Genomic DNA, 13,105 nt, shown 5'->3' with positions numbered 1-13,105 from the left:
ATTTAGTCATACGTTGCATTGACATTGAGTTCTATATTATTGAACTTACTAAATTTCGAAGGCGTTTAAACAGTTTGCAAAAACTCTAGCTAAGTTTTTTATATTTACGCAGTCTGCAAATTCTGAAACTTTTGATCGTAAGCGATATAAATTGTTATGAAAATTAAAATTTTAAAATTTTAAAATTTTTAAATAAAGAAAAAAGTATTCCCATGCTGCAGCAAAAGAACTTAATGTAAATGTCTACGGTACATTTTAGATATTTTTTTTTATTACAAAACGAGTTTTCGAACGCATTTAATCACAAAAAGATAATTTCCGAACGATCAACATAAATATTTTCTGTGCGCTACAAGTTAGAATTATTCTAGAACTAAATGAACGAAAACCCCTTAAAAGTTAGAATTATTCTAGAACTGAATTAACGAAAACCTATTACAAATTAGAATTTTTCTAGAATTAAATGAATGAAAACCCATTACAAGTTAGAATTATTCTAAAACTAAATGAACGAAAACTGATTATTTTTAAAATATTCATGATAGTTTTTTGAATGCTTATTATTGAAAGGTAAATTTATTGCCACAGTATTCGTGATTTACAATTTTCCTTCTTTAGGTTTATTAAGTTTAAGACTTGATTGCAGTTTACTACTCTTGTGTTTTATACTTACGCATTTCGAATTATGTTTGTATTTACAATTATGTTAAATTTAATGGTACAGGTTTTCATCTTATCCAAAATAATTTTTATATTGGTATAATTTAGTATTCTTGCATAATATACAAAATAAAGTGAAAATATAAAATTATTAAAAGATGATAAACTGTGCTACATGTTTTTTTATAAAACTATTTCAGTTTTTAACCTACTTAAACGAATACATTTTTTAATGCAATAATATTATCTGCTTTAAAGACCCACACATTGACCCTACTTACATACATTTACACGAACAAAAAAAAAAAGAGAAAATTGCTATATAATAAAAAAATTTCGGACATTTCAGACGCGTAAGAAAAATTTAAAATAAAAAAAACAATTTTGTGAAAAACAACAAAATTTAGACAAAAATTTCTGATGACAATTATTATTACTTACATTTCTTTAAAGTTTGTGTGCCTGTATACTGTTACAAATAACATAATATGAAATTGTGAATGTAACAATGAAAATGGCGCCCTCTAATCCTCCTACGACATCGTAATATTAACAACATATAAATGTGTAGAGAAAAAAATTTTTTTTTAAAGTGAATTTACGCATATGCGATGATGTTTTACGGTGATGAGCACATATTTTATTGTACAAGAAAAAACAAAAAAAGAGTGAAATTCATCTATCTTAAGAGTTTTATGTGGCTTTGTGTCTCTTATTTTCTTTTCCATGTTAAATTGAATCATTTACAACCGCCTCGGCAAAAATAGCAAAAATAAATTTTTTTTGTGTTTTAGTTTTAGTGGGTATACTTAAAAAATATCGGTGATAAAAGCAACAAAATGTTAAGGTGAAACAGTTTTCAACAACTTCTTTTTAAAATTTGAAATTAGTTCGTTACTTTTAGTCATTTTAGTCTTTAGCTGATTATATTGCTATTCTTCATACGAGTATTACTAATTTCTATTGTGAATTTTTTCTTATAAATTTCGTTTAAATTTTAAATGTAAATTTTTTCATTATAATTCAAAACCTACTTAAAAATTAGTGTTTCAGAGCAGTTTTGAGAGCAGTTTGTTTCTGTTTTAAAATTTTTCATTAATTTTGCTATGCTTACGTCATTTTTGCCTTTTTCTCTTTATTTCTGTTTTTTTTATTTTTAAAATGTAACTATTGTTGTTGTCACATGGCGCTGGCGTTGCTCTTATTTTATAGATCACAAACCAACAATATTTAAGTAATGTAAACAACAAATTTAACATTTATTGCTGTAGTTTATTGTATTTTTTGCATTTTTTTTTGTGGTTTTATTAGTTTGCGATCTGTAAACTTGTATCAATTTGCTAGAAAACATAAACTTCTTGTTGCATTTATTTTTCAAATTTTTTTCTTTTTGTTGTAGTTTTTTTTTTTTGTACCTAGGTTAACATGATCGTGAAATTGTAATGGATATAGAAGAAAAATTAAATAAAAAAATAATAAGAAAATTCATTTTTTTACATATAAATTTTATTAAATAGTAATTTATTATATAAATGATTAATAATGAGTTAGAATGTCTAACACAATCTGATGAGGGAGTTGCCATATTGCAGTAACAAATTAATAAGTTTTCATTGTTCATTCTCGAAAATTTAGGTCCCTTTTCTATATCATTTGAGATATGTTATAGGTATCAATATAATCTGAAATATAAAAACGAAAAATTTAATTGAAGTTATTTATAAAAACAAAATTTGTAATAATAATTATAACAGTTATAAAAATATGAGTGAATAATGGTGTAAATAGTTTTCAATTAATAAAAAAATAATTTATTTTTACCGACAACCGGTACATAAAAAATTATTTTTTATTAGCATTTTTCAAAAAATTTTTGAAAAAAAGTGGTTATTAATTTCACTCTGTCCGTCGGTCCGTCTGTCCGTCCGTCCGTGGACATGTTTACAAAATTTCTCCTCCCTCCCCCTCTGGAAGTTATACCTCGCCAAAACCATAAAAATGCCATTTTTTAACTATTTATTGCAGTGCAACCATAAGCATTTTTCAAATTTTGTAAACGCAGAAAGGCAGTAGTTTGCTTCTCTTACCGTAGCATATTGTAGCTAAACTTTAAAAAAACAAAATCGGCCATTCAAATTTACCGTTATCTAAAATCCGTTTTTTCTAAATTTTTGGTGTCGTTTTTCTTCTAGGCCACAGGTTAGGGGAGCCCGAAACTTTAACAGTTCTTAAACACTAACAAATATTTTATTTCGTTAGAAGAAAATTTTTTTCCATCCCCGCTCCCTCTCAAGTTATCGTCTCTTGAAATTTGTAAATTTATATTTCCGAAACTGCAAGCTTTTTCATATTTCTATAAATGAAGAAACCTAACGGTAAATTGCATGACATTAAAAAATATAATTATTTTTCTTAACTCATGCAATTGACCATTAAAATCGAGCATTATGTTAAGCCCTCAAAGTGTTAATGTAATTCAAAAACTATGCAGTCTTTGAATTACATTAACATCTTACACATAATCTTTCATCCTAAATATATGCAATACTAGAAATAGTTTCTTATATGAATAAAAATAATTTTAGTAGTGTGGTAGGTATACATGGACTGTATTGAAAAGTAGTATTTCCACTTGCTGAAGGGAAAAGTGCTACAATATAAACCATTGGTTTGACCCAACTTTATTATCTTATAATTTAGAATGTCAGCTTAAGGTAAAATCAGTTAAATGATATGTGTGATTTTTCGACTTTTTATACTACGAACACACCTATAAAATTACTGCTATCAATTGTTTTTGATCATCTGATCGCAAAAATTATAGATAATATATCAAAAAAAAATATTTTTTTTTTTTCATTGTTGCATTAAAAATCTAATATTTCTTTCCGTTCTACAATCATAACAACGAATTTTATGACAATTTTTATTATTTTTACTTGTTTTATATTATTTATAATTTATATAATTTATAATTTTGTAATATCATGTTATACGATAATTTTGATAATTTCTTTAATGTTGGCGTTTTAATTCTGCTACTCTAATACACGAATTATCTACCTATTCGAAGTCAAGAAAAGAGGGCAAGAATACAAACAAATTGTTGACCAACAACTTTTTTTTTTTTTTGAGATTTATAATGTAGAACGTCATTGCCATGGCATTGAAATTTATGAAAAGAGCGAGAATAGAAAATTACGGTATGATTTTATATTTGCATATTAATATTTTTTTATTATACTCTTTTAGAACAACTTATACTGTTGTTGGTTTTTTTGTGTTGGCGGCGGCATTTAACACTATAATTTAGAATGCGCTACGATCACCACAAACAATCAATCAGTATAAAATACTTAATAATGTACAATTTGTATGTAAATAGGTATATACAATTTTTTATGCTTGCAAGTATGTAATGACATATACATATATAAAGAATGAAATAAAGAAACAAAATTGTGTTTTCAAACAAAATTTTTTGTTTTGTTCTATTCTATATACAGTTAATTTATTATTTTAGTTAACTGTTATTTTTCTTATTTTGGTAAATGTTAAAAAAAAAATCGATTCTATATCATTAAAAATGGCATGACACTATCATGTCATTGTTATTATTATCATTTTAGAAAATCATTCACATTTTTAGTTTTTATACACATACATACAGTACATAATATGAATTTCAACTGAATTGAATGACAGTAATATTATTATTGTGTAGTTTTCAATTTAATTCAAATTTAAAGTGAAATCTTGTCAATTTTGTAATAAGAAATACAAATATACCGCGTACGTATATGCTTACATTTTTGTATATGACAATTAAATTGGCATGTAGGTTAAATATAATGGACATTATAAGAGAAGATTTGCATGCAACAAATTTTATTGCAAGCAATTGTAGTATCCAACATACACATGAACATAATATATAATGTACAGCGTAAATTTGTATTGTGGAAGTGGGTACTACACCTTACATGTAAATACATATATACATATATGTATACATATTTAATAGGTATATATTTATTAAAGTTTTTAAAGTTCATTCAGAGCGATCATTTTCGATAGGGTTGTTTCAAAAATAATTAAATTCATAGGTTATACATTCTATATGCATATTAACCCAAACACATATGAAAACATACATACATATATCGTTGTGGTGAAAAGGGAGAACCGGAGGTATAGGGTTAAAGAGGGTATATAAAACAAATAAGATTATTGAATGCTTATATAAATTGTACTTCTCTTTTAAAGATCATGAATGAAAAATTAATTATTTTTATATGACAGCAATATTAAAGTGTATATTACGCATTTACATACCTATACATTTCATACAACAAACATTTGCATGAACATATTCGTTGATTAATTTAATGTCATCATACAGTTTTGTGATTATAAAGCATTCACATTTTGTTTTTATACGATTTTAAATTAAAAGAAAAGAAAAAGAATTATGAATGGGCGGAATTAGTTAGAATAATGATGATGATGATGGTGGTGGCGGTAGTTGGCACGAGTTATGCTCTTTTTAAGAAACTATAAATGATTTCTTTTTTTTTTTTTGCCTCTTGTTTTATTTGAAAACTTTTAAGCGTTTTTAATTTTTATTATTGCGCGATTATAATGTTGTTCCAGTGTTTAAATTATATTTAATAAAAAAAAAATTTTCCTTTATTTGTTAACAATAGAAAAATGTGTGTGGTGATAAGTATCTATAAATATACTTATATAACTATTACGTATTTATAAGTATAGTCATTGTATTTAATTGAGCATAAATATGAGGAGTTTTGCTGTTCTTTTAGTATCTATGTCAATAATTTTGAGAGGTTTCTGTCTAAGATATCGCGATTAAATAATTCAAATTTTTTCTCATTCTTCTAGCTGTATTGAGAAATGTCATATATTAAATGTGATTCATATAAGAAGTAATTAATAAAATTATTGCATTGACATTAAATCATTCTCTCTCTAATGTGTCTATCCACTTCTGGATGTTAGCGGTCATATATCGTTAGAGATTGCTGTTGTTGTTATATTCTTGCAACGATGTTATTGTACTCTTCACGGTTCGTCGCCACATGCATTAAGTCGCCTATGTTTGAAATGCCAGTCCAATTGGGCTTTTATATTACAAAATATACTTTTGTATTTTTTTTAAAAGAAGTGTTGTAAGAAATTTTCGTTTTAATGTTCAAAATAGTTAAAATATCTTAAAATTCTCTTAAAGAATTGCTTTCAACCACTCAAGTTATTTATTTGATTTTGTGACATATTTTTGCTTATTTTTACACTGTCACATTTCAATTTTGTCCTTTCTATCTTGAGTCTTAAACACTTTCTATTAAAATGCATAATATAATGAATCACTTACGTTCGACCGCCACATTTTATTTACTTGACTTAATTATTCTCTTTATTTCCGTATTATCTCTTTTTGAGCTTAATTTTGACATTTAGAGTGAAGACATTTCGAATGACTCACAAGAGTTTGAGTGTTATTGTATTTGATTTTTTTTTTTTTAATTTTTTTTGTAACATAAATTTTATTTTTTCATTTACTAGAAATGAAATAAATTTTGATATTAAACTTTATTAGATCAACATTTCTTAATTAGACCACGGTTTCTATTTTGAATTATACTCTCTTGTGTCTAGAACAGAACACCAAAATTTCATATTATAAAATGTTTTAACTTATAATACAGTTATTGAGCTACTGGTTATAATGTTGAAGCTTAGAGGCGGAAAATTCAATCATACTTGAGAAAGCACTACCGTGGTAAGAGCAAAAAAATTCATAGGCCCTCTGACGGCAAGTTAAAATTTGTATTTTTCATTTTTACATCTTTAGTGCGATAATTACAGATAAAAAATAAATAATATGAAAGTTTAAAATTTCTAGTTCCCCATTTTTTTTTTATGAATGAACTCACATTACAATTGCTTTAAAAAAAAAATTTAATTCAAGAAAAAACCGCAAAAAATAATTGAATGGACCAAGAAATGATTTTAATTTCATTTTAAAACCACAAATGCATAAATTTTTATTCGTATTACATTTTAATAATGTGTGTTGAATGTAGGTAACGAACAAAAAAAAACAAAAAGAAGAAAAAAATTGCGATCACGATTCAGGTAGTGTGCTGTTTGATTGTAGGTATTAGTGTCACTGATGCTAATGTCATTTGACTGTAATGTGACAATGACAAGATCACTGCAGATGAAAAAAAAAAAAATTGGCTTTTTTTTTTATGTTTTTTATTTTTTTTTTACTTTGTTCAACTTAATTTTTTTCTTTATTACACATTACTAATAATAAATAAAAATAAAATTAATAAAAGCTTAGGAGGAGGCCTGGTGGCTTTAAAAAATATTTTTAAACTTGTTTCTTTTTTTTTTTTTTTAAATTGTTCGCCTACATTAACGTAATGAGTATAAAAAAAATCGTTTTTTTTTTTTTTTTTTGTTAATTTCGACTAAATGCAAGGCGATCGTGAAGTTTACGAGTATAAAAAAGAAAAGTGAGAAAAAGCTAAAAATGAGAAGTTTGAAAAAGAAAAAAATTGTGTGTGGGTAGGTTTTCGTATTTTAGACGTAAAGAATTTAGAAATTCCAAGATTATAAGTTTGTTGCTTTTATTTTTGCAGTAATGTGGTAATGTTTAATTGATTTTAATTAGTTCGGCATTATCTTGTTGGGAAAAAAGTTGTACAGCTGGATTTTAAAGTCAAACCCCTCTTAGGTCTTTTTCATATAGACAATAGCCCGTGTTTATCTAAATTTAAGCATCTCTTGGCTTAATTATACATTTTCAAACTCGGTAAATAGGTATCCCGTGAAGTATCAATTTTAATTTCAAACCGAATTGTCAAATAAACTATACTAGATTATCCAAAATAGCCTGTCTAATTCAATATTCGGCCTTAACTGATTTACATTAGAATATGTTGTCATTATTGTAGCGAATGAGGATCTTTATCCGGGTTGACGATCCTTGGCTTGGGTTTCAGTTATTGCTGCGAGCCGGGATTTCGCTTCATTACGTAGAACCGATCGTCATGGGAGAGACTTGAATATGTTTACTGATTTTTGTCGTATAAATTCACATGGGTTTGTTAATTTTAATCATTTCATTTGTTTGTGATCAAAAATCTGAACTTCTTTTTCAAATTTCCCACATTATTCACAGTAAAGAAAAAAAAAATAGAATATAAAGAACTGCTTTTTATTTGATAATTTTATTTCGAAGTTCAAGTATAATTTATATACGTAAGTGCTTTAAGTTACAAAATAATAACAGCAGATGGTTTAGTTTTGTACTTTATTGTGATTGTATTCTCTTCTTTGTTTTGTTTTTGCTATTTGATTTTATTGATCTCTTAACATTTTATTAATTTAGTTCTCTATGTATTTTCTTGTTGTCATTATAAATTTTAATGTCAACTTGAATATTTTTAAGTTGACCTTGCTTGTTTTTGTTTACTTCATATTGAGGCTCAGTAAAACCCAAAAAAAAAACTAATGATTAAAGAAAAAAAATTCATTAAAACGCCGACTCAAAAAAATAAAAAACTTGGATCAACTTACGCTTGTAAAATGAATTTGAGTATTAGAAAAAATTGAAAGAGCGAATAAAAGGTTAAACTTTTTCTCCTAAGCCCATGTTTTAACTTTTACACTTTGATTCTTGTTTTGTTTGAGAAGAGATTTGCTATCAAGAGATTAAATTTAATTTGATTTTTATTCTCGCTTTTTATTGTTTTTTTTTTTTGCAAGAAAATTTTTTCATACAATTTATTAGAATTTTATTTTGGGTGAACATTTGCAATTAATAGTGAATTTTTTTTCTTATTAAACATAGAATTTTTAATAAATTCAAGCATCTTCCGATTGAAGTGATTATTTCGAATAATTTGTTCTTAATAGTCGATTAGAAATGACGTTACTGATACCGGAAAAGAGGAATAAACGGAATAAATAGTAAAAATAACACAAGCATGTCACATGAATGAAAAAAAATTTCTCCGAAAAAATTCAAACGTCTGTATAAGTCATACAAGAGTCTTGAGTCGTAGTTCATTGAAGCCTTCTTTTACAAAAATAAAAAATTGAGCAGTTTCACTGCAAATGCTAATATTATTCGAAAAGTTTTTCATATAATTATAGCCGTACGAACGTATGTTCGAAGGGTATACTAAATTTGCCTTACCTTTTGTAACGCTTAGAAATAATGGTCTGAGATGAAAACTCAAGTGTATGTTTTTCATCAACGTCGAATTCTGAGTTAATATAGCTTTGTCTGACCGTGTGTGCGTACGTATCGTAGTACTGGTTCGGGTAGCTGTCATACAACTTCAAAATTTATTTGTCTATTTCTTAGAAACTATAAAAGCTATGGTATTGAAATTTCATACAAGCGAATATATTAGTAGGGCCAATGTGTTTGATCAAATTCGTTAAAATTGCTTGGCTCTTTCTGGTAGCTGCCATACAACTTCAATAGTAGTTTGGCCATATCTTAGAAAATATTGCTAACACAGTACTGCAATTTTTCATAAACTAATATGGTAATACGACAACTTAAAGTTATAGTCTGTCCCATCGTCATCTATGGCATATTTCGGATAACAACTTCGTACGGGTATCACAGAGTTGACACTGTCAACTCTATTTTTCTCGTTTTTTTGTAAATTTAAATTAGGTTTTTCATTTATTTCGTTTAAAACCATTTCTCGTCCGTTCACAGAGGGATTGATAATTTTGATTTTTGCACTTTAAGATATAAAATTTTTTCTCAAATTTTTGAATTCCAAAATACTTTGAACTTTTGCATTGTAAAAATAAAAATTAAAAATCTCTTTTAAATTTTAAAGTGTGTGGTATTTTTTTTTACTCTTACTTTTTCTCATACTCTTGTTATTGTTAAATTTTGGTATTTAATTTTAATATAACAGTAATAAAAAGAGCCTGTTTTTTTATTGTGTAATTTCTTTATTTCTTATTCTTATTCCCGTTAATCGGGAAATTCTAAGGAAATGATAAAGAAGAAAAAAATTTTATATAAAAAATAGAAAATTATCTTTTTTAAACAAATTAATTAAGCTTATGACAATTATAATGAATAGGGACAGCAGTAGCAATTAAAAAAAAAATATATAAAACTCATTAAATTTATTCTCATTTTTCTCTATTGTTGAAATTATGTTGATTATGTATATACATAATCTCTACATTACATACAGACATTTTAAGAATAATTCTCTCAATGGAATTATGTCGATTTTAAATAGACTTTTTTTTTATATTATTATTACGGTTTATTTTTTTTTTATTACACTCTCTTCCTCTCTCCCTCTCTCTCTCTCTATGTTTTTATATTTTTATTAAATTTCATTTTAATAGAGATTAAATGAACAAACATACAAATTAATAAAAATTTTTATATGATTTTGAGAATAAGTTGTGGGTGATGCATTAATTGATTGTTATGGTAAATAAAAAAGTTTTATATTTTTCCCGTATTTTTATTATTATTATTATTATTATTACATATGTGTATTGTATCGTAAAGTGCTCTTGAATTGTTAAAAAAAAAAACAAATAATTTTTACATTATAGGAGGTAGGCAATAAAATGTAAAAGATCAAAAGATCATAGATATTAAATTGAGAGATTTTAGCTTTGTGGTTTTATAATGTTATTTTTCAGTTCGAAACAAAAAAAAAAGAACAACAAAACAAAAAAAAAATTAATATTTTGAAATGGGAGTTAAGCTGATTAGAGAGAGGTTAAGACCGTTTTCAAAAATATTGTTGGATATTATAAGGAAAAGAAATTCAAATTTTACAAGTAATAAAAGTTAAAGAAAACAAATATCAAGTGGCTGCTCTCAATAAAAAAAAAACTTTGTTAAGTTGTTTATAAAAAAATTTTAAACTTTTTCAAAATATAATTATCTTTAATCTACTCCCAATTAATTTGTTAATATAAACGAGCACATAAATCACATTGTTGGGGACGTTAATTTTTCACTGAGATATATGAAAAGAGAAGCGAGCCGAAAAATTTATGTAATTTGAACGTCATCAAAATATAAAAATTTTTTTAATTAAAATTAAAATTAATTAAGTATAATAAGTGAACGAATCATTTAAAACTACTTAATTATCGCTAGATTATTGCCCATCTCACAATATTAATATTACGTTATGTAAAACTACAAAATTAGAATAACTTTTTGAAGTAATTTTTTATTGTTTTGTATATGAAAACCACAAATTTTTTATGCCAAATTTTGAATTTTTTAGTTTGACCGGTTCTGACTTGACAAAATTGAATAATAGCATTTTAAGTTTTGTCTACATATACATTGTTACATGTACAATTTGTTTCAATCGTTTGCCCTTTTTTATACCACGTAATTATTGCTAAAAGGTTATACGAAAAATTGCATACTTTTAGGCTTTTAAGTTATTAACACGACTTGGAAATGCAATATTAAAAATTCAAAAAAAAATAAAATTAAAAAATTTTTTAAAATCAACCAAATTGAAAATTCAAATGCAATACACAATTGAAAAAAAAAAAAAAAATATTTCAAATTTTTTTTTTTGCCTGTTCTAATATTCCGTTCCATGCCGAATTCCCGTTTTATTTTGCATTTTTTTTTGTTTTTATTTAAAAATTTTTGTGATTATTATCGGATATTTAAAATGTTCGGATGTAAAAATTTTCTTGGGCGGCACACCATCATTAAAATGGTATTCTATTTAAAAGAAATAAAATGAAAAAGAAAAAGAAGATTAATCTAAAGTTTCAATTCGAATTTATACCCTGCCCCTACGTGAAGGGGATATTTTCACTTTGATATGGAGTTTGTAACCACTTGAAGGACTCATCTCCGGTATGAACATATATATGTTCTTGCTCAGCGTAATATTCTGCGTCGAATTTGCCATGTCCGTACGTCCGTCCGTCCGATCGTACTATAACTCAAAAACGAATAACACAATCGGCACCAAACTTTCACAAGTTGTTTCTTTTGTGCAAACGTCAGCTGGTATTGTAATTGAACCAATTCGGACAACGGATTCGAGTAGTTGCCATACAACTTAAAGAGATTTTTTCTAAATATTTCAAAAACTAACAAAGTTATCAATATCAAATTTTGCATAGGTGTGTCCAATTACACTCTACATATGTTTTAGAAAATTTTAATGGAATGGCTGCACTGGTTCGGGTACCTGCCATATAACTCCAAAAGTAAATTTTAATTATTTGGGAAAATAATAGAGTTAGATTCATAAAACTTGACAGTTGTGTGCCCAATTATAGGTCAGACATATCTATGCAGTCTCTATAGAGTGGTTTGTTAGGTTCGACTACTTGATATACCATAATTATTTTAAACTCAGATTGCTAAGGTGCAGGGTATAATTCGGTTGGTTTATACCGACTAAAACGTTTTTACTTGTTTTTGGTTCATTTTGGACAATTGAAATACTTAAACAATTTAAAAAAAAAAAAAATTTGCAAAATTTCATGAATTACATAATATTTTCCATTTATCCGCGCATACTGTTGCGTACAATTTTTTTTTTGTTTTTCTTTTGTAAATAACAAACATGACGAATTGAATATTGAGAAGAGGAAAGAAACAATCAGGAAAAAAAAGAAATGTGTTTTTTTTTTTTTTGTCAAATTCTTAAAAATTTCTCCCTCATTTTCTGTGTTTATTCCCTAAGCGTATAAGAACAGTTATTCAAATCTTAATTGTAAATTCTTTTGAAATTTTATACAATTTATAAAAGAGACAACAATAGAGCAGTGACGTGTATGTATGTATATAGAAAGAATAAGAAAATTGATAATGCTAAACAAAAAAAAGAAAAACATAAAAATCTTCTAAGTATTTTTGAAGAATTCGCAAATATTTTGTGAGTATTTTTGTTTTTCTTATCTGGTTTGTCGTTTTCTTATGGTTCTTCTGTTAGCAAATACTTATTTTTAGTTTATTCTATTGCATTCCTCGTCCAATTTACCGGTTCTGCTTAGCAAAATTTTTGACGTATTTTCTCATTGTATTTGTGTACTCTTATTTCTTTACAAAATACATATGTATGTATATGTACATTGTGAAAGTAGATAAAAACTGAAAGTATTAGTAGCATTTTATTGAATCAGACGAGTGAAATTATTTTAAAAAATTTACAAATTTTATTTTCCTTAAAGTTTTATTTCTTATTTTTGAAGTTAAGGGACAAGAAATGCTATTGTATTTATTTTAATTTCCAATTCTCTTATTGATTTTAAGTTGATCCTCTGCTTTTGCGTGTATACTAGTTTTTACACATCATGCACCCCATACAGTACAATTATGTATAGATAATTTTTGCAAAGCAATTACAGCTTAACCTTAGCCATG

The 13,105-nt window shown here is 26.0% G+C and overlaps 1 long non-coding RNA gene across 1 annotated transcript in view; it reads right to left on the bottom strand.

Moving 5' to 3' along the window:
- Positions 1 to 2,177: 2,177 nt before the first annotated feature.
- LOC129614212 (uncharacterized) overlaps positions 2,178 to 13,105 on the bottom strand; it is a 149,396-nt gene continuing 138,468 nt past the window's right edge. Inside the window, exon 7 of the long non-coding RNA XR_008697365.1 lies at positions 2,178 to 2,342. This is a non-coding gene — a long non-coding RNA (uncharacterized LOC129614212). The remainder of the gene's footprint in view (positions 2,343 to 13,105) is intronic.

The sequence above is a fragment of the Condylostylus longicornis genome, unplaced genomic scaffold, assembly GCF_029603195.1.
Source record: "Condylostylus longicornis isolate FDR11 unplaced genomic scaffold, ASM2960319v2 ptg000106l, whole genome shotgun sequence".
In the NCBI taxonomy this organism is placed as follows: domain Eukaryota; kingdom Metazoa; phylum Arthropoda; class Insecta; order Diptera; family Dolichopodidae; genus Condylostylus; species Condylostylus longicornis.
The sequence above is the reverse complement of the archived record's forward strand: the minus strand, read 5'-3'. Positions and strand labels throughout refer to the sequence as shown.